At 43.0% G+C, this 27,940-nt stretch overlaps 1 pseudogene; it reads left to right on the top strand.

Moving 5' to 3' along the window:
* The window catches only part of LOC115788038 (cilia- and flagella-associated protein 69-like), a 31,811-nt pseudogene extending 7,373 nt beyond the window's left edge, over positions 1–24,438 (top strand).
* Positions 24,439–27,940: the final 3,502 nt, after the last annotated feature.

Genomic DNA, 27,940 nt, shown 5'->3' with positions numbered 1-27,940 from the left:
TAATGGATGTAAGTGTGAGCCTAACAACACCTGTTGGAGGGAATAATCATGCGTGGACAAATAAATACAGTTTTAGCAGAAGGCGTCTCATTATGCCCGTCCTGGCTTCTCCTCGTTGACTCTCTGTAAATTTTAAAATCGATTTTATGGTTTTAGCGATCACTTTTAAAGCATGTCCGGCTCTGCTTGACCTCCACGTGAGCCCGGTTGCAGCCTCGGCCGTGTCAGGTGTGTCCCTCATGGCTGCTCCAATGTCAAAGCTTACTGTAAATCAAAAGATGACCGTGCTCTTCACCATCAGTACCTCCCAGGCTTTGAGATGACCCACCCGAGGAGTAAATTTTTATGGTTGATTCATTACTAAAAATACGATTTCTATTGATGCTACCAAAGTTACAGAACCATTTGAGCTACACCAGATCACAGTCAGACAGACTGTGTAATCAGATAAATTGAAGGTCATTGTTAGCCTCACCATGAGTAGTTGAAAGGTCACCCTAAGGCATGTAATGTGGGCTCACATGTGGGATTACTTGACAGCAACTCCGACTCTCTCACAATGTTTCTGCCCTTTGGTGCTCTAAGTAACATCATTTCAGTTGTTTAATCAGGTTTGAGGACTTTCTCATTTTCTGTGATGTTGTAAAACTGTAAACAAGGCTGAGCAGTCAGTCCACAGTCAGCAAGTATATTTTTGATCTTCTCTCCTTTATTTCAGATTCTTACTTTGGCCACGGTCACAGCGTCCACGCCGCCGGAGGCAGAGGCAGCAAGAAGGCTCAGATGCGGCACTGCATCCGAGTGTTGAGGTCAATGACATCTCTGGGTGAAGAGACTATAAATCAGGACCTTTGTGATCAGGGAACCATCAACCAGCTTCTGGGTGACTGGACTGGACACACTTCATCTCAAACTGCTCAATATCATGAATTCAGTGAAGTCAAAGCTGCGGTGTTTTCTCAGGAATCTTGATGCAGATGGAAGCGGGTCCTGATGATGATGATGATGTCATCGCTGTGGAGATAAAGTCAGACATTCAAGTGATCCTTTCAACGCTGTGTGAGACCGACATGCACAGAAAGGTTAAGCTCGTATTACTAACTCACTAATTAACCTGATGAATTGCAGAAACCGTGGCAGAGCCAGTCATTTCTGATTAAAACTACATGAATGTTGTAAGAATGTGTTCTCACCATAATCTGAGGCCAGATTTTTTTTTTCCTGCCAAAGTTAAAGAAACTTAAAATTTCTTCACATTTCATATCAATATTTACATATTTTGCTATAAAGTCAGAACTATTATAGCTTATTATCTCGTACAGTCATCCCACAAACAAAGACTTTTCCCCTGAATGAATAAATATGCTTGAGTTTTTGTGAATAATCTGACGAGTATCCGGTGATTGTGTGTTCGGATGCTGCCTGCGCTGCAGGAACTGTTCGGCTCCGAGGGAGTCGAGATGGCAGTTCACTTCCTGAGAAAAGGCTCGGACAAGTTCTACAGCGGCCTCGGACACAACAAGCTCCTCCTCTCCACAGTGGACTGTGTGTGGTCAGTTCAGCACACTTTATTATTTATTTATTGATATTTTGTCATGTTTCCACTGCGGGAGGCAAAGCAGAGGACCCCAATACAAGACTCTGGAGGCTCGAACTATGTTTAACTTAAACTTTATTTCTTAAGCACAGGAAAAACTAAGCTGGATGGGAGCCAGCTAAACAAAAACTCAAACACAAAGCACGCAGCAGGTAATCCGAACATAAGTGATGGTTACACTGACCAGGATGTGACAAAAGCAGACAATAAATACACAAGGGCTAATGAGGGGAGTGACAACAGGTGGGATCACAGCTGAACATACTTTCAGAGACACGACGAGGGGAAGCAAAACTAAACACTAAGTATAGGGAACACGAGACTGTCACAATAAAACAGGAAGTAACTAAACATGGTGCATGCAGCCTTAACACAGAGGTAACCTAAACACCAAACAGAAGGAAACAACGGGAAGGGAAATTAAAGACAAAAAGGGGCCATGACACGGGGACAAAACAGACACAGGTACACAGGGAAACCAGAATGATACAAATATACAAATAACTATAACAACTATAACCAAAAACAGAATACAAAACTACAACTAACTGGGAAGCCAATAATGAAAAACTAGTAAACGCAGCCAGAAATATAACAAAAAACAGAACTTCACTAAAAGAGCTCAAAACACTGGCCACTGGCCCAGGACCATGACATATTTCTTCTATGTTCAACAATATGTTTGTGTTTCGTTAAAGAAACAGAAATAGAGCAGAAAAAATGAACACAGAACAAACAAAATACAAGAAAAGCATCATTGACTTGATGCATGCTCAGTAATCTCGGGAAGGAAATCCCAGAAAGTTGACTGAGTTTGTCTGGATGCAGCACTTTCAGTGGGAAAAATGTTTCAGCGCTCATCCAAGTAACTTCTTCAATACAGCTTCCCCAGCCTTACAGTATAGCTGCATAACAACCAAAACCGGCACCTTTGTCTAACAATGAGCCATGAGCTCTGGTTCATGATCGTTAACGTATCATTATTATTGATCAGTAGGGGATGAGTACTGTTCACAGAGAACTGGGGAATGGCTGATTACTGCCAGACCTGTTGAATCAAGAAATCACTAAAACAGAAGCTGTCTGACAAAGTGAAGCAGGTCTCAAAAGGTCAAAAGCAGGTTTGCCATCCTGCTTAATCACAGGTTGTTTGGTTTCCCCAGCGTATAATTCAATCCTCACTTAACTGCGTACGCTATTTATGCTGGGGGACCCAATCCTTGGGGGTCTTGAAAGCCACAGAGACACAGTGTTTGGAAAAAATGTGTCTCAGATGTTCCGATACTCCTGACGCGTGAGGGATCGCCAGTTGTTTTCATTCAGGCGGCGGTTATCCTTCTTCTCTCCTAGATTGCCTGGAGCGTTCTTTAGGGACTTTTTCCAGCTTTGACAGATGCTGATCTGGGATCATGGCGTTTACTCAGGGCCGTGTTCAGCTTCCCCAGCTGTGGGGATGATGTTCTCTGCAGTGTCTTGATAACAGTTTGTGCGCCAACTATCAGTCGTCCTGAAGAATTGGGATCAAGACTTTTTTTTTTTTTTTTTGTCTTCTACAAATGAGAAAGCTCCTGTTGATGTGGCCTCTCTCCCATCAGGTCCTGTATTGTGGGCTGCTACACCACAGAAGATTACTTTCTGGTTAAAGATGGGGTGTTTCATCTCCTCGACTTACTCAGTGTGAGTAAAGGTTTCCTGAAGTTACTGTTGAGGCTTTAAAATTCTCTTTTCCTGCATTTATTTTATGATAAAAAGCAGGCTTTCAGCTGTTCTGTGTTAAATGTAGTTCTTATTAGGCAGAACAAATGTCTGATATCTAATTGTTTGGGTATTTCTTCTTCAGACTAGCCCCAGGTGTGTACACGGCATCGTCCTCGCCACCCTGCTAGAGTTATGCGACAACCCGAACACCGTATCCCATATCCTGACCTGGAGGGACGGCAACGGACAGACGGCTCCCAGACTCCTGCTGCAGCTGTGGAGGGAGGAAGAGGAGGAGCTGGGCGTTCATCGGAACAAACACGGAGGCATCACAGGTCAGTCTGCAAGTTTAACCTAAAGAGGAAATGATGAGGCTGTGAGGAGAAACCGATGAAGATAAATGTTGGCAGTCACAGTGGAACTTAAAATCCAGCCATTTGTCATCATCCAGACATTCAGATCATTACAGCGATGACCTGAGAGAGTTCAACTTATTCTTTCAGTGAGTGTTAAACAGAATCAAAGTGCTTTTTGAGTTATCTGCTACACTAAGTGGTCAATGTTTGTACCAAATTAGTGATGCAGTGAAAACTATCCTGGAAGTCTGTGCTGCCTTTTTGGTGTCATTTACAGGCACACTTTCCTCTGCTGTCTGTGACACAGCATCATTCCTGTTTCCCCACTTGTGTTTTGTCAGCATCAGCCTTTACTGTGCCTCTGATTGGCTCTGACAGACATTTTTCCATAACCCTATCTGTAACATTTAAAAAAAAAAAATGCAGATTTATTGATATTTCACACAAACAGACACAAGGAGAGCTTCTACGAGAGCTAGCTAACTGGAACAAAAACACATTAACGTGAGGGAGGACGCAACGAGGAGCAGAAGAAAACTGAGGGCTTAAATACACACAAAGAGAACAGAAACAGCATTGTTCAACAGTTTTTCTCAGAGACCTGTAAGAAGGAGGGGCTCAGATTAGTGCTGCTCCACATCGAGAGGAGACAGTTCAGGTGGTTCAGGTATCTGACTGGGATGCCTATTGGGCGCCTCTTGGATGAGGTGTTCCAGGCATGTCCTACCAGGAGGAGACCCCGGGGCAGACCCAGGACACGCTGGAGCGATTATATCTCTCGGCTGGCCTGGGAACATCTTGGGGTCCCTCTGGACGAGCTGGTGGAGGTGGCTGGGGAGAGGGAGGTCTGGGCTTCTCTGCTTAGGCTGCTGCCTCCACGACCCGGCCCCGGATAAGCAGAAGAGGATGGATGGAGAGAAAAAACACAGACTTGAAATGGAGATCAGGAAATCCAGGAATGAAATCAAGGAAACCAGCCAGAAACTATAAGAAAAGCATTCCAACTCAAAGCTGCAAAATCCCATAATAACTTAACACATGAACAAAAGATGAAAGTCCAAAAAACTGAAAACACTGGGTCACTGGTAAAAATGAGCTTTTGGGGTTTTTTTTTTCACAACATATAGTCTGTGTAATCTGGTGTATTTCTCTCTGTTGCTTTTGTTTTACCTTGAAGATCCTCAGAGGCCCGTCCTGACACATTTCCAGCCTGATGACCCTCAGCCTTCATTTCCTGCCAACCTGCCGAGTGCTGCAGTGCTGGAGATGTCAGAGAACCTGCGGTCAAAGATTTACTCCATCTTCTGCAAACTTGGTAACTGAACAGTTACACATAGTATAAACTATATTTGAAAGATTGGTTCAGAATTTATTTTAGCAAATTCTTTGAAATCATTTGTAGCTCCTCCTGTGGATCAATTTTAGACAATTGCATATTTAGGCATATAAAAAAAAAAAATCACTGTTATTAATGTGTTGTTTAGCTTCTTGTAGCCTGTGAAGCCGTATTCAGTTTATGTCTTAGTGATTTTGAAATATCCTCTCATGATGTGTTGTGTTGGTTATATTTGCATGTTATTGTCTAATCAGAACATCCAAAATGTTTCCTTTCAGGCTTTCAGGAGCTTCCTGGATTGTTGGCCAAAGATTATGTGACTCTGACCATCATCAGGAGATATCTAGACTTGAAGGTTAAAAAGTGAGGGAAAATTGTGTTAATGCTTCATACAATAGTGTAGCCTTTTGAAAATCACGCTTTGGTGTGCCTAGATCTTAAGAAACTGTTGGGAATTTTTTATCACTTTGATATTGGTATTTATTGCTACTATTGTTGTATCATTTATTAACAATTAAATCAGTCACACACTGGATTAATGCACACTGTGTGCTTTAAATTAGTAGGACAAAGCTGAGACCTGTTAAATCTATTTCTCATTTATGCTTAAGGCCTTGGTGGGATTCAGGAACATCTTTGGTTCACATGATATTGTGACCTCATGTTGTATTTTAGGTAACTTTATGACAAGTGGGCCCCAAGAGTTGAGTTCTGCAGACCCACCTGTGTTTGTGTAACATGAATTAGTGAGGGGATAAACTGTAGCTTAGTGGGGATTGTCCTGTCTCTGCATCTTTGTCTGTCTCTTTGTTTCTCCCCTGATCTGAGAAATGTTTATGATTCGGTTAAACAAATTTCATCAGGATTGACTGATTGTTACACCAGCGTCATAATGTGAAAGGCATGAGTGCAGGTTTTAATGAAGAGTCAAATACATACGTTTACAGTCTGTCTGATCAGGGATAACATTAAGACCACCTGCCTAACATTGTTTTGACCCCCCCCCCCCCCCCCCCTTTCTGCTGACACAACACTGACCTGCTTATGACCCCATGAGAGCTCTGAAGGTGTGCTGTGGTATCTGCACAAGATATTAGCAACAGATCCTTGAAGTGCTGTAAGGTGTGAGGTGGGACCTTCATGGATCAGACTGGTTTGTCCAGCACATCCCACAGGTGCTCAATTAGATTGAAATCAGGGGAATTTGGAGGACAAGTCAACACCTCAAACTCATTGCTGTGCTTCTCAAACCATTCCTGAACCAATTTTAGCTTTGTGGCAGGGACCATTATCCTGCTGAAAAAGGCCTCAGCCATCAGGGAATACTGTTTTCATGAAAGGGTGTACATGCTCTGCAACAATGCTTAGCACAATGCACTGTGTATTCTGGCACCTTTCTCTCAGAACCAGCATTAACCTTTTCCACTCTGGGAAAATAGGCTGTAGGATGCAGCCTGAGTCTGCCTGCAGAGGAAACTAAAGTAACTTTTTTATAACTATTATAATTTATAAAAGTGTGTATAGTGTATAGTATATAGAGTATAGTGTATAGTGTGAATTACTTTTTTTTTTTTTTTTTTTTTTATTCTTCTTATTTATATGTGTGTGTGTATATATGGTTGCAGGTACAAAATACATTTCACTGTGCATTGTACTGTGTATAACTGTGCATGTGACAAATAAACACTATCTTAAACTTGTCCTCACCACTGTCAAAAGGTGTGCTCCACAATAATTCAATTCAGTTTTATTTATATAGCACCAAATCACAGCAAACAGTCGCCTCGAGGCACTGCAAGCTAAAGACACTACAGTAATTACAGAACAAATCCAAAGAATCAAAACGACCCCCTATGAGCAGCATTTGGTGACAGTGGGAAGGAAAAACTCCCTTTAACAGGAAGAAACCTCCAGCAGAACCAGGCTCAGTGAGGGGCAGTCATCTGCTGAGAGGGGAGAGAGACAGGACACAAGATAGCGACTTCATTCCCATATTTCAGATTGAGATGCTTTGGCATGACCTTGGTCTTTTGCCTGTGAAGACCCCTGCCTGTTTTTACTCTTCAGGTGTTTCAGGTCTTTGGTGGGCAGGGCAGGAATCATCAGTACCAACTGGGAACACCTGGGCCATGTGTTCCCAGGCTAAAAATCTGAGGCAGGAACTTCTTTCTGGGTGCTGTGCACCAGCCTGTTGCCAATATGTTTTGTGTTATCTTTGTTTCCTTTAGGTTTTTGTTATTTGCTGCATTTGTAACACTTACAAACATCTCTACACACATGGACACCCTACTGGCTTCCACACCTCATCTGTCTTTAGTTCTGTTTAAGTTTGTTGAATAAAATCCTTTTAAAATGGCAAATGGTGTGTCCACCCTTTTTGTCATGGTTTTACAAGCCAGGTTGTGACATGCCCCAGTGTTTTCTATTCATTCTTTCAAGTCCTGTTCTTGCAGGGTGGTCCCTGCAAGAACAGGACTTGGTTAGCACTGTTGGTTAGCACTCCCAGCCAGAAGGTCCTGGGTTTGAATTCACCTTGGCCCAGATATGAGTTTGCATTTTCTCCACTTATAGAAAGAACAGCTTTATTGTCATCATACAGAATATACCATGAGATTGGAGATTGTACAGTGATCCTCTGGTTTCCTCCCACAGTCCAGAGACATGCAGTTACTGTGGTAATGTTAATTGTGATTCTAAATTGCTCATAGGTGTGAAGGGTTGTCTGTCTCTGTGTGTTGGCTCTGCGACAGGCTGGCGACCTGTACAGGGTGTACCCTGCCTCTCGCCCTATGACAGCTGGGATAGGCTCCAATGAAATGAGAGCAAATGAAAAAGTCATTGGGGTGGTACAAGAAACAAGGGATTAAGTTTTAAATTTTGGTGATGATCCAGCTCACACTCTGGATCTAAGATGTTGTGAAAAGATTCTTTACCGTTGTGCGTCTGGGACAACATTCACGTATTTGCGTTTAACTTTTGTCCATCTATTAAAAATAAACAAAACATTTTGAGCCAAAAATGTGGGAAACTTTGTGGAAATATTCCTTAGCTACCCAAGAACATGATTTCAGTTTCAAGGTCAAATGTCAAGGTCACCCCATCACTGGTCAAATTGTAAAATACCTATCTCAGGGAATTTTTCATCTATCACAATGAAATTTGGTACTGAGGGATACGATGGCGTTCTCTGTAACATGACATAACCCGACATCGTCATGACGTTTCTTTTGATGTCATGACGCCATTGGTCAAAATGTGCTTTTTCATTATAACTCAAACTATTCATCTCAGACACTATTTACAAAGATTTACATTTTAAAATCTTCATCGAATTCTTCATCTTCCAGGTTCTGTACAATTGCTTACGTATGTGTAAATATGACAATGATCAATGGTAATATTTATTAGAAAACCTTTTTAAAATATCACTGTGGCTGCAGCAGCACGGCTGCCTCGCTAGCCTGGACTCTGAAGTGTTTTGCACTCAACACACATTAGTAAAACTAAGGTCTTGAGTCCAAAGAATCTTCTTTTGTATCTTTACTAAAAAAAAGCAAGAAACAAAACATAAAGGAGAATCTTGACCTTTCTAATCTAACTACATTTTACAGTGTGTAGTGCAGTGTAGGTCGAAAAATTGTGTCACTCTAAGGTCCAGTGACTTCCAGTGCATTTTCTCCTACCTCCTACCAGTATACAAAGATATTATAACATCATAACCACCAAATTATTATTCCTGCAAATTATTAGTGACAGATTAATAATAGAATTACTTATACTTACCAAAATATATTTTCCCAAATGTATACTATTATTTTAAAAAGAAATGGCTTCAACAATCACTGATATGTCATTTAACCACTTAACAGAGTTGTGGAAGCATTTTGATGATTCTAAATAATCACATGCAGAGATGCAAAAATATAGTTTAAGAGTTTATTTAAAGATTAAAGTAGTTTAAAAATAAAAAAGGTTAAAGTTGGGCAGGGATCCTCAAGTCCAGGCCTCGAGGTCCGGTGTCCTGCAACTTTTAGATGTGTCTCTGCTTCAACACACCTGAAGTAGGGGGAAAAATGAAGGAGAGAAAAAAGAGAGGAAAGATAAGATCCCAGCAATCAGAATATGATCCCCTATGAGCAAGCTCTAGGTGACAGTGGGGAGGAAAACCTCCCTTCTAAAAGGAAGAAACCTCCAGCAGAACCAGGCTCAGGGAGGGGCGGCCATCTGCTGAGACCGGCTGGGGTGAAAGGAAAGAGAGGAAGGATAGTAGGAAAGATAGAGAGGAGAGAATAAGGAGGAAGAGGAGGCTTAATCCTCAGTTTGAGCTGAGCAGCAGAACCACGACCAGAGGCAACATCGTCGGTTTTCATTCTGTTCTTGCCTTTTCAGCTTCTTTGCCTCTTTTTCCTGTCGTTTCTGCTCTTTTTTTGCTTCTTTCTCTCGAATTTTCTGCTGTTTTCTTTCTTCTTCTTCTTGTTTTTTCACCTGCTTCTCTAATTCTTTCTCTCTGGCTTTCAGCAGTTTTTTTTCTATTTTATCTTTCTTTTTCTGGAGCTTCTTTATTTCATTACTATCATTATCTATGTCTGACTCTCCAAGCTGCAAATTTATCACTTCCAGCAGGTTCATTGTCTCTTGTTGTGTCTTTAAGAGCTCTGCTCTGTCAGTCTTTTTCTCCTGAATGTCTTTCTGCACTTCTGTCAGTGCTTTCAGTGCCTGACTTACTTTCTGACATTCCTGCTGCTGTCCATGCAGACCTTTCTTTTCCTCCTCCAGCTGTTTTTCTTCATTGAATTTTTTCTTTTCTTCCTTAAAAATTTTCCTTTCTTCTTGAAGCTTTTTGGTGGCCTTTCTCAACCTTTTTTGCATTTTATAGACCTCCCTGTGCTCATCCATCAGATTTTTATTTTCTTCTTGGAGAGCCAGCATCCCCTGCTCCACCATCTCTCTGTGTGCTGCCTCATTCCACTCAGCCTCGGCTTCCTGAAGGCGTTCAACTTTGGCAAAGAGACTCCTGTTCTTCTGTTTCAGGTTCAGGATTTTCTTGTCTGTTTCATTCCAGTCAGCCTCGGCTTTCTTAAGGCGTTCAACTTCGGCAGAGAGACTCCTGTTCTTCTGTTTCAGGTTCAGGATTGTCTTGTCTGTCTTATTCCACAGAGCCCTGGCTTTCTGAAAGCGTTTAACTTTGGCAGAGAGACTCTTGTTCTCCTGTTTCAGGTTCAGGATTTCACTGTCCCTCTGCTGAAGCTGCTCTTTCAGCCTCTTCATGTCCAGTTCAGAGTCCCTGGGCTCTTCCTGAGCCTCTGAACAAACCTGGTCCCCTCGCTCCTCCGTTTTGGATTCCAGCAGTGAGGTCAGCTTGATGATTTGCTCTTTATTTGCTGCTACTTCATCATTTAGCTTTCCCACTTGAATCTCATATTGGTCCAGCTTGATTTGCATGACTGACTTTTGGACCTGCAGTTCGTAAATGTACAATTTTACTCTCTTGATTTCCTCCTTTAATTCATTTTTTTCAGAAATGACTTTATGAAAGTCATTCTCAAGGCTGCTGAGACGATGTTGTATACTATGCAACAATTCAGAGTCTTGGTGCTGGTTACTCATGTCTAACATTTTAATTTTAATGGTTTTGTCTGCAGAAGAACAAAATTCGTTGTGAATCGCTCTTGACTGTATCCACTTGAAGTGTGTGTCCAGTGTGCAGGCTGCCCTTACATACAGGATTTCTCGGAATGTGTCGGTCATTTGATCCTTTGACTAAGATGACGTCATCATCTTGCGTTTGCTGTTTGGAACAGGCCCAGCCTACAAAAACATTCCATGCCCCGCCCATTGAGAATGGAGCCCAGGGGCCTATGCTGTAACGTGAGAAACCGCGAGATCTCGGCAGTATCCAACATGGCGGCCCGTCACTGACTGCTACACCTCTATTGATTAGTTTTCTCCGCCAAACGTCTTGTTAGACAGTGTCATAGGCAATTAAAAATTCTAATCACTTTTTTTTCTCTCTCTTTCTCCGACTTTAGCACTCTGGAGCACGACAAAGAGGATGTGGACGGCTTACAGGTGTATATTGACGAGTGTTTCGAGCAGATCGTCATGGGCAAACCGGACAGGACGCCGACTCCCTCCAGCAGCAAAGGAGCTCCATCCACCAAAAGAAGTCGCCCTGAAGACTCCCCAGTGGCAGCTTCTCCACAAACCAGCAACGTGGTGGACATTCTGGAGTCCATAAATAACAAACTGTCCAGCTTTGACGCCCGCCTGGCCCTGGTTGAAATCCTCCACAAGGAGTTTCAGGCCTTGCGGGAGTCCGTAGAGTTCAGTCAGCAGCAGGTGGAAACACTCGCTGCTGAAAACACCGCACTCAGGGAGTCGGTGAGGGATTTCACCGACTCCCTGAGTGTGCTGAAAACACCGCACTCAGGGAGTCGGTGAAATCCCTCACCGAGGGAATGACCCAGCTCTCGGAAGAAAATAAAAAAATAAAGGAAACCGTTATTGAGCTCCAGGCCCGCAGCATGAGAGACAACCTCGTGTTCTCAGGCATCCCAGAAAAGGCTGAAGAAGACCCAGAAGTAACGGTGAAATCCTTCATTCAGAACCACCTGAAGCTCCCCGAGGACACCGTGAAGACCATCGCCTTCCACAGAGTCCACCGCCTGGGAGGAAAGCGACCCGACGGACGCAGACCCAGACCGATCGTGGCCAAATTTGAGCATTACTAACAAAAAGAGCTGGTGAAGAGCCGCGGCCGGGAGCTGAGAGGAACCGACTTCAGCGTCAACGATCAGTTTCCAAAAGAGATCCTGGAGCGACGCAAGGTCCTGTTCCCGATCCGAAAGAAGTTCATGCAAGGAGGCTCCCGGGCTGTGATCGCGGTGGATAAACTTTGTTAACGGTCAGCTTTACCGAGACCAGAGTACAACGCCATGGCTCTACTGATCAAACAGGTGATCTGTGTACATACCTTTCTCTGAGGTTTTTGTTTTTTTCCAGTCTCTGCTCTACTAGTATTCGAAATGTATACTCATTTGTCTAAATAGCATCATTAACGCCGGATTAATCAGCATAGTGCCGTGATCTTTTGTTGCTGTTGTAGTTTTTCTTTCCCCTTTTGTAGTTTTAAAAAATGGTATTTTGGTGTTTACAAAGTTCTGTTTCACTTAGATCACTTTTCTTTTTTAGCCTTTTTCTTTTTTCACGTCTTTCTGCACTCAACAATATGCTTACTTCACTGTCAGTGCTGCAGTTTTCACACCAACATACAGCGTATACACACAGATACCAACATACAGCATATACACACACAGATACCAACATACAGCGTATACACACACACACACACACACACACACACCAATATACAATGTGCATACACACACATACCCATCTATAGTAAACGCACAACAATCCATCAGTTAGTTTAAACATGAGCACACTGAGGTTTATCTCATGGAATGTACACGGCGCTGGTTCGAGGGAAAAGAGACTAAAAATTTGTAATCAGTTAAGACTTAAAAGCAGATGTTGTTTCTACAAGAGACACATGTGTCCAAAACATCTTCACACATTCTCTCCTCTCCACAGTTCCCTCATGTGTACTCAGCCTGCTACAATTCCAAACAAAGAGGTGTAGCTATATTGATCAACAGGAAGGTAAACTTTAACATTAATAACACTACAATTGACCCAGATGGTAGATTTATAATACTCAATTTATCCATCCAGAATATAGATTTATGTATTGCTAGTATATATGGGCCAAATGTTGATGACCCCTCCTTCTTCCATGCTTTTTTCACCTCACTCTCTGATCACTCTGACGCCACACTTATAATAGGAGGAGACTTCAACCTGGTACTTAATCCAGATATTGACAGGCTCAGTACAGCAGTGAGTCAGAGGAGCTGGCAGTCTGCAGACATTCTTAAACAGTACATGAAGGATTTTGGTCTTTGCGATGCTTGGCGTTCACATCACCCCACTCTGAGAGATTTTACTTTTTTCTCAGCAGTGCACAAGTCTCACTCTCGCATAGACTATCTTCTAGTTAGCAGCTCCATGATGACGGATATCACAGACACCCAGATTCACCCTATCACGATCAGTGATCATGCACCGGTGTCTATGTCTCTGACACAGAAGAGAGTCACACCACCAATCAGGAACTGGAGATTTAATACATCATTACTTTAAGAACAAGACTTCATTAACTATTTCAAAAAAGAGTGGGCAACATATTTAGAACATAATGATATGCCAGGAATACCAACATGTGTTCTTTGGGAAGCAGGAAAGGCAGTAATGCGGGGCAAAATAATATCTTACTGCTCGCATAGGAAAAATAAAGAAAACATACTTGTGTTAGAATTAGAACAGAAAATTAAATCTTTAGAAACAGCCTATGCTGCTTCACCACAAGAACATATAGTTAAAAACCTGAGGAAACTGAAACTGGAGTTAAATAAAATAATTGATAAAAGGACACAATTTATGTTGCAGAGGCTGCGTTTGAAAAACTTTGAGCATGGAAATAAATCTGGAAAATTTCTGGCCAACCAATTAAAACTAAACAAAGAAAAAACAGCCATTTATTCCATTAAAGATTCAACTGGTAAAATTACTCATGACCCACAACAAATAAATAACTCTTTTAAAGATTTTTATGAAGCCTTATACTCATCACAGATTAATCCATCTGATGCTACCATTGAAGAATTTCTTAACAATATAAATCTACCTAAACTAAATGAGGAACAGGTTGCAGCTCTGGATTCACCACTTTCAATGTCTGAATTCCAGGAAGCCTTAAAGCATTTCCCAAATAATAAAGCCCCAGGCCCAGATGGTTTTCCAGCTGAGTTTTATAAAGAATTTTGGTCTGAGCTAGCTCCCATTTTTTTCAGAATGGTGACTCAGATTCAGAATGATCACACATTATCTCCAAATATAAACTCTGCTAACATTAGCCTGCTTCTTAAACCAGGCAAAGACCCCACACTCCCATCTAGTTACCGCCCAATCTCTCTTATTAATGTAGAGCTTAAATTAATTTGCAAGGTCCTGGCCAGAAGATTAGAAAATATTACTCCACTTATTATACATCCAGACCAAACAGGCTTTATCAAGGGTCGACATTCAGCCAATAATACATGCAGACTAATAAACATAATAGACTATTGTTCTATTAACAAATTAGAAACCACAATTATATCTTTAGATGCAGAGAAAGCATTTGACAGGGTAAACTGGAAATTTTTATTAGCGGTCCTACACAAATTTGGATTTGGTTCATCCTTTATAAACTGGATCAGAACACTATACAGCTCTCCAAATGCACGTGTTTGGGAAATAATATCATTTGTCCTAAGCTTTAATCTGCAGAGGGGTACCAGGCAGGGCTGCCCACTCTCTCCCTCACTTTTTATCATTTTTATTGAGCCGCTTGCAGCAGCAATACGTCAACATGCAAATATTAAAGGGATTCAAACTGAAAATACAGATCATAAAATATGCCTTTATGCTGATGATGTATTACTTTTCCTTGGGAGTTCACAATCCTCTCTTCTGAAGACAATCTCACTAATAAGTTTTCATCTATATCAGATTACTCTATCAATTGGGCTAAATCAACAGTTTTGCCTTTGAATTGTAACTTTCAGAATACCTCCAGGACTCCACTAAAATCAGGTAATATTAGATATTTAGGCATCAATTTTTCCGCCAGGCTCTCAGACTTGGTACGATTAAATCATATCCCCCTGTTAAAAACAATAGAGGATGACTTATCACGTTGGAATAGTTTACCTATATCACTTATGGGGAGAGTTGCCACCATTAAAATGATGGTTTTACCAAAAATTAATTATCTATTCTCACTGATCCCTAATAAACCTTCTGTTGCTTGGTTTAAGTCACTAGACTCAAACATCTCAAAATTCCTATGGAAAAACAAACCATCGCGAATTAGTTTGAAAACTTTACAAAAGCCAAAACACTATGGCGGTCTAGAGCTACCAAAGTTTTATTTCTATTTCTTAGGCAGTAGATTGCAGTACATTTCAAAGTGGATCAAATCAAATTCATTAGACAACCCATGGTTGGATTTAGAGCAGGCACTCTGCGGAAAAGTAAAAATCTCAGATCTACCTTTCATTAGCCCCAGTATTAAGCATCATAACTGCTTTAAAAGTCTTAGTATTAACACCTCTCTGTCAGCCTGGTGGGAATTTTTAAAAATAACTAAGTCTTCACTTATCCCCTGTAAATTAACGCCCATTTGGAACAACCCAGATATTTGTCAGAAAAAGAAAATGCTGAATTTTCCGTTATGGCGTGATAAGGGGATAAATAAGTTAGAACATATTATCCAAGATGGAAACCTTATGACATTCCATGAACTTATATTAAAATATGGAATGGGCAACAGTAGATTTCTCGAACATCAACAACTGAAATCTATCCTGCAGGGAAAATTTAATCTCAATCAACTGAATTTAGAAATACCTACATGGGTATCTGAACTTCTAAACCTCTGTACCCCCAAATTGTTATCAAAATTATATAAATTATTATTAAAAACTGATGATTCAGTCTCCCTCCCGATTACAAAATGGGAACGTGATCTTTCTATCAGCCCGGACCAAAACTTCTGGACAGAAATATGCTTAAATATCTTCAAAATGACTAAAAATTCCCAATTACAACTTATACAGTATAAAATTCTCCATAGAACGCACTATACTGGACAAAGGATGTTCCAAATGGGCCTTACACACTCAAACATATGCACCCACTGCACAAGCAATTCAGAGGAGAACTATATGCATGCTCTGTGGTCTTGTATTCCTGTTCAGAAGTTCTGGCAGAGGATATGCGAAGACTTATCTACATGGTTTAGCTGTCGTGTTCCAACTTCCCCCAGACTGTGTATTTTAGGTGACGTTAATGAATTATCGATGGAGTCATATATATCACACATAGTTCTTACTGCCTTGTGCATTGCTAAAAAAACTTTCCTCATGAACTGGAAATTAAAAAATAAACTGTGTATTACTCAATACAGAAATCTACTATTAGATCATGTTAGCTTAGAGAGAATGTCTGCTTCTGCTAAAAACCAATTGGATGAATTTGAATCTCTCTGGTTCCCACTGATCAACTCCATTACTTAGCAGGTGGTTGGCTGAGGGCTCTGCTCCTGGTGTGCTTTGTGGGCGGTCTGGGGCGGACTCCCGGGGCCCGTGTGTGTCCGATAGCCCCTGGGACTGGAATCTTGTGGCTGCCTTCTTGTGGCGTCCGTGTGCTTGTCCTGGTTGATGGTGGTGGGGGTCTTGGGTGGGTGCTGCCTTACGGTCTTGGGGTGTGGCCGGGGTGCTTGGGGTGATGGCTGCTGGCCTTGGCCGGATTGACCGGTCTTCTCTGTGGGCTTGGGGCTTGGGGTCTGGGGCCTGGGGCTCTGGGAGCGCGCCGGCTGCCGGTGGGTCCACCCTGGCGCTGGGGGGGGTCTCTGCTGTCCCGGCGCGCCACCGGGTGGGGCGGGTTGGCCCGGCCTGCGTCGGGATGTTCGGTCCGCGCTTCTGGGGCTCTGGGGTGCCTGCATCGTGGGGTGGTGGGGGGGTGGCCGTCGTGGAGTGGCTGGGGTGTACGGGGCACCGTTTTCCCAATTCAGGCCAGTTTGTCTTGTCTCTTGTTTGTGTCCCTCGTTGAGTGAATGAGTATCTGGAGTGGAGCATGCTGCCCTCTGTGGCGGGGGCTGTGGTGCCGATCTCGGGCACTGCGGTGCTCCATGGTGCTGTCACCGGGGCCCCGGGTCCACCTGCGCCTGCCCTGTGCTGGGGTGTGGGGAATCGGGGTGCCTATTGAGCCAGCGGACAGTTGGCTCTTACTCCAGGCCCCCCCCCCACACACACACACACACACACACACACACACACACACACACACGCGCGCGCGCACATATACACACATATACACACATATACAAACTTCATGTCGTGTGGAGAGGCCACGTGCGGAACCACACTTGCCTCTCCATTTTAATTGCATTACAGACATTACAAGTGACAATACACTCTGATACACATAGGACCTTGGGGGGCAGGCATAGGGATGATGAGAGGGGGCCACTATGATGGCCTCGCTCTGGTCCAGTCTACCGTCAGCCCCCCAATTTTAATGGCACTTTAGACATTAAGGGCTTTGAGGGGGTGGTGTGGTCAAGCACCGATGGATGCTTGAGGCACAGCTGTCCCCTCAATTTTAACTGCATCTTAGACACTTCATGCATTCACAAACATGAGGCCATACACTTCAACATTTATAATTTGGGTGGGGGGTGGGGTGGGGCGGGCCATCCCACACCCGGATTTCCTGTACCTCGCCCGGGGTGGGAGTTGGGTGGTGCTTCGGGTGCCGGGCTGGCAGCATCGTGGGGTCGCTGTTGGCCCGGGTGGGGTGTCTACTTGCCCTGGCCTCAGAGGGTGGATAGATGTGGATGAATGTGCATTTGTCACAGTCCTCGTGGGTGTATTTGGGTGGGTAAATGCGTGTGGGTAGGGTTGTGTGTGGTGTGTGTGTGTGTGTGTGTGCGCACGAGCATGTGTGGGTGTGTGTGTGTGTGCGCATGAGCATGTGTGGGTGAGTGCGTGTGTGCGCATGAGCATGTGTGGGTGAGTGTGTGTGCGCATGAGCATATGTGGGTGAGTGTGTGTGCATATGTGTGTGCATGGCTGGACCTGAATCTGGGCCTTCTTGTGCCTTGCCTCCCGGCTGCTTCTCGGTGGTTGCTCCTGCGTCCCCCGCTTCCCCGGGGTGTGGATGCCTTGGGGTTCCTGGATGTTCTGGCGTGGGTGTCGACCTGCTCTCCTGGGGGCTGTGGCCGGGGCGGCTTGGGCCGCCGGCCTGCACGGGGGGCTGGCCTCTGGGGGGGCCGGTTTCCTGATGCCTCGAATTCCCTTGGGCCCTTGCCCCTCGACTGGGGGGGCTCCATCTAGGACCTCCCTCTTCCCTCTGCTGGGGTGGGTATGCGGTTGTCGCTGGAATGTGCGGCCGCGAGTTTTCATGGCTCTTGATGGGCTGTGGATGGCTCGGATTTCCTGGGTCCTTCTCTGCCTGCCTCTGGCTCCTTGTGGGCGGAGCGGCGGCTTTCTGCCCTCGTTGGTAAGTGCATTCCATGACACAGAGACTAACGCAATCACAGCATAACAAAATTGTTGTTCTTATACAACCATGCTTCATTTTGTTGTGCCTTTTCCACATAGTTTTTTTTCCAGGTATTGCTTGTTCTGTTTTGGTATGTTGTCTTTTTTCTGTTTTTTTTTTGCAGTTGCAGCATTTGAATTGTTTTGGTTAGTATAGTGGTGCTCTGTCCTCTTTTTTCTGTTTTCTCCTCTTTCTCTCTCCTTTTTTTTTTTTTTCCCCTCAGCCTGTCAACTGGAATTAAATGTATATGTACACAAATAAATAAATAAATAAAATGAAATAAAACAAACAAACAACAAAAACACAAAACATTAACAAGAAAAGCTTATAGAGACTATAGAGCTTATCTTGGAAGAATAAATATGTTTGGCACAACAATGTATTCAGAGCACAATTCTGCTTGCAAACAGTGCCAGACATGACAGGCTTTATAAAAAAAAAAAAAAAAAAAAAAGAGAATGGAGCCCCACCCACCTTACGCTTGACTTCCTGCCTGTCAGCACTGTTGCCAACTTAGCGAATTTGTTGCTAGATTTAGCGGATTTTCAGAGCCCGCTAGAGACTTTTATTTTTTTTACAAGAAGCGACTAGCGAAAAAATTTAGCGAGTATTCCCGGTGATGTCGGGGACTTTTGGAGAGTTTTTTGTTAACCTGAAATCCTCCGCTATCACTGTGTTTTGTGTACATACCGCCTTCTACTGCGCCCGTTCGTGCGCTTTAGCATCGCCCGGACCCCCAAGAGTACCTGACTGTTGGTTTGTACCGTAAGTCACGTGACCTTATAATATTGGAAGTGGGTCTGTTCGTGTCCTCCCGATGCAGCTGGTGGATAGGATTCTGGATTTACTGAGCTGGCTGAAATCCTGCTGACTGAAGGATGGAAGTTTGTTCATTCAGTCTGTTTACATGTTTTCCCAGATAGCAAAGCATTTCGGGGCGGACCCGCCCTCAAGTCAGCCGATCCGCCCAGGCTGTTCCTCAGTTCTGGCCCTCCGGAGAGGACCCGGCCCGCCTACGGACAGCGGCTCTCACACAGAAAGCAGGGAGTGGACGGCAGCGCTTCTCTACGGTAAGAACTGTAAACTCTTCTGTTAAATGTGCTTCATTCGTAGCGTTACCTGTTCAGTAAACTTGTCCTGGTAGGAGATCATGAAAATAACTGCTTTATTTGTTGCTTTTATTGAGAAATTTGAGATTGTGCCGGTGGAGTTAGCTTATATAGCACATTAGCTACCGTCATATTAGCTAACATAGATGGAAGCTCTGAGTTTAAAAGTTCAAAAAACCCCTCAGAGATTTATTTCACAGGGGCAGTTTAGGTGGGTGTCTCGGTAGTTTGTCATACCGGGCCAAGAACATGAATGATTTTATTGACCCTTTCCAGGACTGACTGCAGGTAAAGTTAAGCTAGCACAGCTAATCTGGGAGCATCTGTCATGTAGCTAGATAGAGAGGGGGGGGGGGCATATAAGTCATCTTCTGAATGCTTTATCACACTGGGACATGTTTGATGAAGGCAAAGACTGAGGTATGATCTGCAAAAGATCATAAAATGAAATTTATTTGACTTAAATTCAGCAGCTCCTCATATTAACTGACCTTGAGCTCATCCATGATCCAGCTTTTGCTTCCTTGTTGCTGATCCTGTCTGTACACATATATCCTGTTATTTCCCAGAGTTAAAGAACAACAATGGAGCAGAACCTGGATGTTGATCTGAACGGACTTTAGGACAAAGAATGTCATCGGTTTCTTTCAGGTGAATCATCTTTATTCATATTCTATGCTGTGTTGCAGCCTGCAGCTCACTGCTGATCTTATTCAGGGGGTCTCATCTCTGCACGCTGCCTAATTAAGGTCAATACAATCTGAACACACTTGTGCGTATGTAATATAACACATTACTTATGTATTACTGTAGGTATTATATGATACTGATTGAAGTTTTTTCTCCCTCTCTGCTCTCCACTATAGATTTCCTCCATCCTGGCTCCCTTTCTGTGAAGATGTTGGAGGAAGATCAGGTAAAGCAGGAAGAATGTGGGAAAAATCAGCTGGATGTGTGGAAGCTGTTCCTGCTGTGAGTCATGTTTAAAAGAGCCTGCAGCCACAGAGCAACGCTGTCACCAAACTGACTGTTTCTGTTCTGCTCTTTCAGTTCTGCTGTCTCTCTTTAATTCTTAGTTTCCTCTCCTTTCCTCTTGTGTTTATATTCATAGACATACATACGCAGACGCCGCATTGAGCGGGGCGGCCCGTTGCTGTGACACGTCAGCGCGTCCGCCATAGTGGATGTGGCAGATCTGCGCTGTAAACTAATCCAAGTAAATGGACTGAACTTCATGAAGCGCCTTTCTACAAAGTTCTGTAAGTTAATGTGTTTCACTCACACATTTAAACATGCACTTAATCTGATAATTATAAATGTTAAATGATCCAAGTATGTTAGGGTGCAGCAGCAAACCAACATCTGTATTTCTAATGTTTTTATGAGTGTTTACAGCTGTTTGTAATGCTGTTACTGTGGTGATAAATGTATGTTTCTGCATGTTTCTAAGTTCAGTCTTGTCTCAGGAGTCTGCATTAGGATCCAGTTCCTGCCTTCCACACAGCGCTTTATGGTGACTGACTCATTTTTACATTACACTTGTTATTATGGAGGAAAAAATCAACTTTTAGCTGCGAGAGCTTTGCAGGGTTTTCACAGCAGTGCAGGATTATCAAGTTCAGTGGTTCCACATTTTACTGACCTCTAATAAGACCTCAAACACAAAGATCCTTTTGTAGCAAATTATTAAGTAAGCACGTTTTTAATTATTATATTGATGCATGGGTGGAAGGTTTCAGGCATTTTTACCTATTCTTATAATTAGACGAGGGCTGCAACAATTCTTTGAATAACTGAAATAATAAAAGAACTGACAGTTGCAGCCCTGTATCAGACAGACTTCATGCTTTAAGGCTGCTGCTGACACCAACACTGTAAACTGATATGTTCAAAGGAAGTTCATTGAAGTGTTGCTGCTTGTCTGATCACAGATGCAGAGTCGTGTTTCCCAGGCTGCCCCTGAACACATCCTAAAGCCTGCGGCAGACAGATGGAGGTGTGCTGCTGACCCTGTGCAAGAAGATGCTGTTACTGCTGCTCCACAGACACACAGATTTGGATGGAGGACTTTATGGAGCCAGAGCTTTTTATTAGACATGTGACACTGTGACATTTCCTAAAAACTGGACTCACAGATGAAGCAGAGATTCAAGTCCAGAGATGCAAACAGAAGGTGAAGCAGTTTCTTACTCGGTGAGTCAAACTCAGTTCTCAGTGGTTCCCACACATTTACACTCTTTCTGTGGGGTGGGTGGATGTATGAGGATGTTTTATAACTCCAAACATGAACTGAAGACGGTCTGACTGCTTTCCTTAGTTTGGTTCATGTAAATAATGATTTTGAGCTTAATTGCCTAAAACTGATGTCTGAATGTCTGAACTGTTGTTAAAGTGTTGCCACAGTTTATGACCATTTCCTTTCTGAAGTCATTGTTCAGTGAACATCACACTGATGGGCTGCAACAAGCTCACTTTTTATTGAGGATTTCATTATTTCTGCTTTACTGGATACAAAATGTTTTAGAAGGTTTCCAGACAGAAACATCAGCTTTGCTTTAATGTAAACATGTATAATCTGATCTAAGATCAGCTTCACTGATAGATGATGGCTCTGACAGCCACAGCAGAGTTATTAATCTATTAATACAAGCCCACTTTTACTCTTTAACTTTAAATAAAAAGGCAGAGTGTAAGCAGCTGTCAGTGTGCCAGTGAGAAACTTCCACGTTACTCTGGAGGAGGCTGGAAAACTGTTAAAGGAGTGTCAGTGATACTGAGGTGAGCTGCTGAGGATATCCTGACCTCCGTCAGTGAGCCCTGGTGTTTATACTGCTGTTAGTGAACCTGTCTTTGAAGTGGATCCATCATCACTGACCTGCAACACTTAGAATAAACTCATACGAAGTGATAATGTGATCAGAAAATCGCAGAGAAAGTGGGATTTTAGGACACTGGAGTCTAAAGTTAGCTGGCATAATGTTAGCTTATAAACAGCTGTTGTCATCAGCTGACGACAAGCCACAGAGAGCTATCCGGGCGGCATCCGTGAACAAACACAGAACATTTTGCTATCTGGGTTGTTCTCTTACACAGGAAGAAGCCCTTTGGTGAAGTCTGCTTCACTGCAGACTGGCTTTTTAAAGAATCAGTCAGCCGTTTGCTGTTTTTGCTCTGGATCTTTTCTTTTTACATTTTAATAGCACAGCTGCGAGTCTTAGGAAAGAAAAAAGCATTTATTTATTTTAGGAGCATTATTATTTAAATATGCCAGTGGTTTATTTTTGAGCAATTTCTCATGTACATCTACAGCTGAATGTTAATAAAAGTGTCTTTGTGACATTTGGTACATTAGCTTTGACTCAGAAGTGCCTTTTTGTTTGTACCTTTGGGAAGAAAAAATATCAAGATAAAGCTCATATATCACCATTCAGGTAAAAAAATATTGAGATATTATTTTGGTCCATATTCCCCAGCCCTAGTAGTTCTAAACATATTTAGGGTGTTTTTTCTTTACTTTTTGACAGCAGGTTTACCAAAAGAAGCATCACCATCCGAGAGGACAATTACTTTCCCACACAGGGCCAAGTAGGTCTGGACTGCATTTTCTATTTGTCTAATATTATAATTAGTTTGATGATCTGAAACATTCAAGTGTGGCAAAGATGCAAAAAAGCTAAGAAATCAGGAAGGGAGTGAGGACTTTTTCCCAGCACTGTGAAGAAAAGTCCTTGAGTCGAGTTGTACATAAACCCAGATAACACTGAGGTATCTGTCTGTCACGGTGCTGCAGGTCGGTGAGGTGTGGGCCGAGATCAGCAGGGAACTGAGTGTGGACGGCGTGAGGCCAGTTAGCCCCGACCGGGAGGCTCTGAGCAACATCTGTAAGACTGCAGAGGACACCGCAAGGAGGCTCATGGAGGAACAAAACAGCATCCTGGAGCATCAGGAGGAGGACGTCAGCGAGGAGGAGCTCACATACACAGAGGTGCTGAGAGTAAAACAGTGGAAACGCCTCACCTGAAACTTCCACCTTTTATGCCACACACATCACATTCTTTTTTCCTTCATGAACTTCTGTACAGATCAGATTTATTTCCACATGCATAACAAATCAGTCCAGGTTTTCAGATCTATTCATTTCTTTAGTTTATTTTAATATATGTTTTCCTTTGGGACATCTTTGTTTTAATAATGATTTTGTGTCTTTTTTTAATCCCAGATGAAGTCTCGCTGGAAGCAAAAGGAGTTCATTGCCAAATCATGGGAAGATTACGTTTCCAGGACTTCCAACTATGAGACCTTAAAGGTTGAAATATTTTAACTCCAACCATGAATTCCCCCTATTATTAACAATAATATCTGCATTCTCATCATAAGTTGCGAGAGTATATTTTTGTTATGATCTTTGAATGCAGGAAGTAAAAGCACAGAGGGAAAAGGACGCTGAATCATCCAGAGCTAAACCAAAGGACGAGGGCGCTGCTCTTCATCCTGCAGAGGTCTCCCATTAAAACACTGCTTTATTTCATTTCTATGACTTTTATCCACAGAAGACTCAAAGTGTTTTAGTCAGACGAGCTCAAACCTCCAGTGTGTGTTGGTTCAGTCGGACTTTCTGACAAATGATGAAACCTTTCGTGATGTTTGCCAGTCACCCTCCTACATATCTGCAGATCTCACTTCACTTCTATTTGGAAATGTTTTGCCATTTAGAAGATGCTCTGTAAAAAGTTCAGGTGGATAAAGATTTGCTCTGAAATGTTAAAAATCAAGGCGAGTGACTGACCATTGTCTTGATGTGCTGCTCTGCTGTGTTTCAGCATTTCATCGGGCACGTGATTGCAGTAGAGAGCACAGGCGCTCAGGGTCCCGCAGGAGTGAAGGTGACCTGGTCAGAGCTCCAGTCAGGGCCACGGGTCAGGACAGAGGGCCGCCAACACGTCCAAACCCAGACGCCACCAGCACCGGATCATCCAGAGACTGACGGGACCAAAGACGCTGGTTTAATGCAAGCTGTTTACACTGTTATTGTAACGGCATTTTATTTTCTTTATTGTGCTGTGAATCCATAAATCTAAACTCTGTGTAAGAGCGCATTAATGTGTTTTATATGTGTAGAGTAGAGAGACCAGGACCCAGTTGCTGGATGTAGTTTGAAGTTTGAAAAAGTGAGTTTTAATAGCTTAAAATTTCAAAATAACCAAAGCAAGAAGATGGAATTTTTTTTTTATTTTACAAATAAATAATAAAGAAATCCAATCAAAATATCAGTTTTCTTTTCAATTCAATTTTATTTATTTAGCATCAAATCATAACAAACAGTCGCCTCAGGGTGCTTTATACTGTAGGTAAAGACCCTACAATAATACAGAGAAAACCCAACAGTCAAAATGACCCCTATGAGCAGCACTTGGTGACAGTGGGAAGGAAAAACTCCCTTTAACAGGAAGAAACCTCCAGCAGAACCAGGTTCAGGGAGGGGGGGTCATCTGCTGAGGGGGGAGAGAGAGAGATTAATAACTAACAATTAACAGGTAACAAATGAACCAAGTGGTGCCCACAACAAACCCCGCCCCCGGCAGGTTTTAGCTGATTTGTTGTCACTCTGAAACACTGAATCACAGAAATAACACACAGGTCTTGTTGTCCATGCCCATAATTTTCCTTTGACCTTTACCTTGAGGTCAAGGTCACTGAGATTCAAACTTGATAAGCAGCATAGCGATGGGTTATTAATCTCCAGTGTCAGTAACGAGCCTGTGTCCTCTGAGTGTTTAATGAGACCTTTTTTTGTAAATGAAAACATCAAAAATCACATTTTGGCTCCAAACTCCAGAGCAGTCATGGACTTTTCTCCCTTTTTCTTTAAAGATGTCAGGTGAAAGGACCAATATCCTTTCTCCGTACTAAAATTATTATTATCATGCCTCCATGGGGTAGTGGTTTACACATGTGCTTTACAAGCAAAAGGTCACTGCTTTGATACCAGCCGGAGGCACGAAGGACATCTGATGCAAAACTCTGCAAAGTCAGCCCTGCAGAGCGAGCAGCCAAAAGTGTCTGTTATTAAAATATATAACTACTTATGTAGTGATCCCACTGGTCCAGATGTACCGCAGCTAATTCATGATACCAAAAGATATTAAAAATGTAATTCTGGAGGATGATTGCTCACAATTTGGCAACCCCGATGGAAAACTTGTTGCTATTAGTGACTTAAATAGACCTTATAAACTGCATCAGTTTTTGTTGATGCTGCTTTGGATTTATGAAACTTGTGATTTAAGGTTCCAAAAACAAAGATGAGCACAAAGATATGAGTGTGCGTGAAGCTGCCGGCCTCCCTACAGGTAACTGCAGCTCGTTTTTAGGACAGTTTGAGTAAAAAGCAGTTTCAGAAAAAGATGCATTGTGACTTTTTTGTTGCTCTATGTTGAATATATAATGACTTGGTGTTTTGTGGCGACTTTGATTGGCTTTCTCAAATTCTCCTGTGAGTTTCCATTGGCTGAGTGGGGACAGCAAAGCTCTTTAGCATCTTATCTGCTTGTCCAGCTGCTGTGACCGAGGGCCCGTTGTACTTCCTGTCCTAATGCACTGCTTGATAACAAAGATCTCAGTGTGCAGAGTCAGGGAGGGGGTGTGGGGGCGAGGGCAGCTCCAAACAAACCACTGACTGCATAAACACTCTTTACAGCAGCCTGAACCTCGGACTCATGACGGAGAGACTGAATGTCAAGGCTTCTTTCAGCTGAACAAACAGCACGAGGCTACGAGAGAACCAAGAATGGTGCATGCAGCTTCCTGCAGCCAATGTTCTGTTGAATTACTGAGATACACAGCACACTGGAGGCTGCTCTTTATTACAGTGTGTTTTTAAGGACCTAATAAGCTACTTTCCAGCTCCACATAATTATGTTTGGCCTCTAGAAAAACAGATCTGCATAATTGTCAGCTCAAAATAATCCTCATTTATGTTATACCAGGAGCTGGTGCAGCTCCTCAGTTCATCTTCTGTCTAAAACAAGCTGCCTCTCACTTTAGGCCAGCTTCCTTCTGATTGGCTGTCCCTCACAAACAGAAGATTTAAACTGCAGGTAGATGGGGCTTCTTGTTTACACACCCGTTGACAATTTGAGCTCCTCGCCCCACGGTGACACCCGTAGAAGCATCGTCCCACACCCACCCACCTATTCTGTCTCTTGCCTCGAGCACCACCACCTGCAAACCCACAGAAATTCAACATGGTGAAGCACACTCACCGGCCACTTCATTAGGCACACCTGTTCAACTGCTTGTTAGTGCAAATATCTAATCAGCCAATCATATGGGAGCAACGATGCATTTAAGTATGTAAAAGTGATCGAGATGAAGCTGAAGTTCAAACTGAGCGTCAGAATGAGGAAAAAGGGGATTTAAGTGACTCTGAACGTGGCGTGGTTGATGGTGACAGACAGGCTGGCCTGAGTATTTCAGAGGCTGCTGATCTGGTGGGATTTCCCCACACAACCACCTCTGGGTTTACAGGGAATGGTGCTAAAAAGAAACAATCCAGTAAAGGGCCAGTTCTCTGTGCAAAAAATGCCTTATTGATGCCAGCAGCAGAAGATCACACCAGCACAAAGGAAACTGAGCCTACGGCTCACATGGATTCACCAAAACTGGAGAACAGGAAATTAGGAAAACGTTGCCCGCTCTGATGAGTTGGGTGGAAGAATCAGACTTTGGTGTAAAAAGCACGAAGGCATGACGGATCCATCCTGCCTCGTATCAGCAGTACAGGCTAGTGGTGGTTGTGTAATGGGGTGGGGGGTGGGGGCATTTTCTTGGCACACTTTGGGCCAAAGTGGTTGGTGAGTGTATGATTCAAGAGTTGTGGTTAAGTAGCCAAAAAAAAAAAAAAACTTCCTCATAAGGACACAGGAAAAAAAGCAGTTCAGTACTTCAATAATCCATCTGCCGTTCATCAGGGTGGATGCTGCTGATGTAGGTCTGACTTTTGAAACTACAAAAACACTCAAATTTTTACTGTCTAGTTTCATATAAGCTGTTTAAACAAGGACAGCCCAATGGAAAAAAAATCATTACCAGGTTTGTTGGAATTTTTTTTTAAAAAAGGAAGAAGAAACAAGAAGGAAGTAGTAGTAGTGGTAGTAGTACTGTAGTAGCAGTAGTAGTAGGCTACCAACCACAGCAGGGAAATTAAATGTTCAGACACGTCTCTCCCTTTCCTCCCTGGATTAAAATATTTTTAATGTCAGCCGTAATTTAAAATGAGCTGTTGAAACAAGTGTAACACATTTCTACACGAGGGAATAAAGACGAGCGCATCATTCATTTCCAAAGATCCTGACAGCTCTGCGCAGACATATCAGTGTTTAATTAAACGGTCCCGTTATGAAGCTTAATTTTATTCTCAGTCAGACCGATTTCAGGAACAATTTATGAAGCAAACATCAGCCGATCATCTGAGTGAATTCCTTCTGTGTTTAACTTCCACTCAGCGGAGAGAGCCAGCGGGGCTTTGAAAACGCTGTGCCGGGAGTCAAGCGATCTCTCCTTGTGCAGCGAGCCCCGGCCGCCCGGTCACCAGCGGGAACGGACACCTCCGAAAACATCGGAGCGCTTTTGCGAT

The sequence above is a fragment of the Archocentrus centrarchus genome, chromosome 11 (assembly GCF_007364275.1).
Source record: "Archocentrus centrarchus isolate MPI-CPG fArcCen1 chromosome 11, fArcCen1, whole genome shotgun sequence".
Taxonomy (NCBI): domain Eukaryota; kingdom Metazoa; phylum Chordata; class Actinopteri; order Cichliformes; family Cichlidae; genus Archocentrus; species Archocentrus centrarchus.
This window is presented reverse-complemented; position numbering and strand designations above follow the sequence as displayed.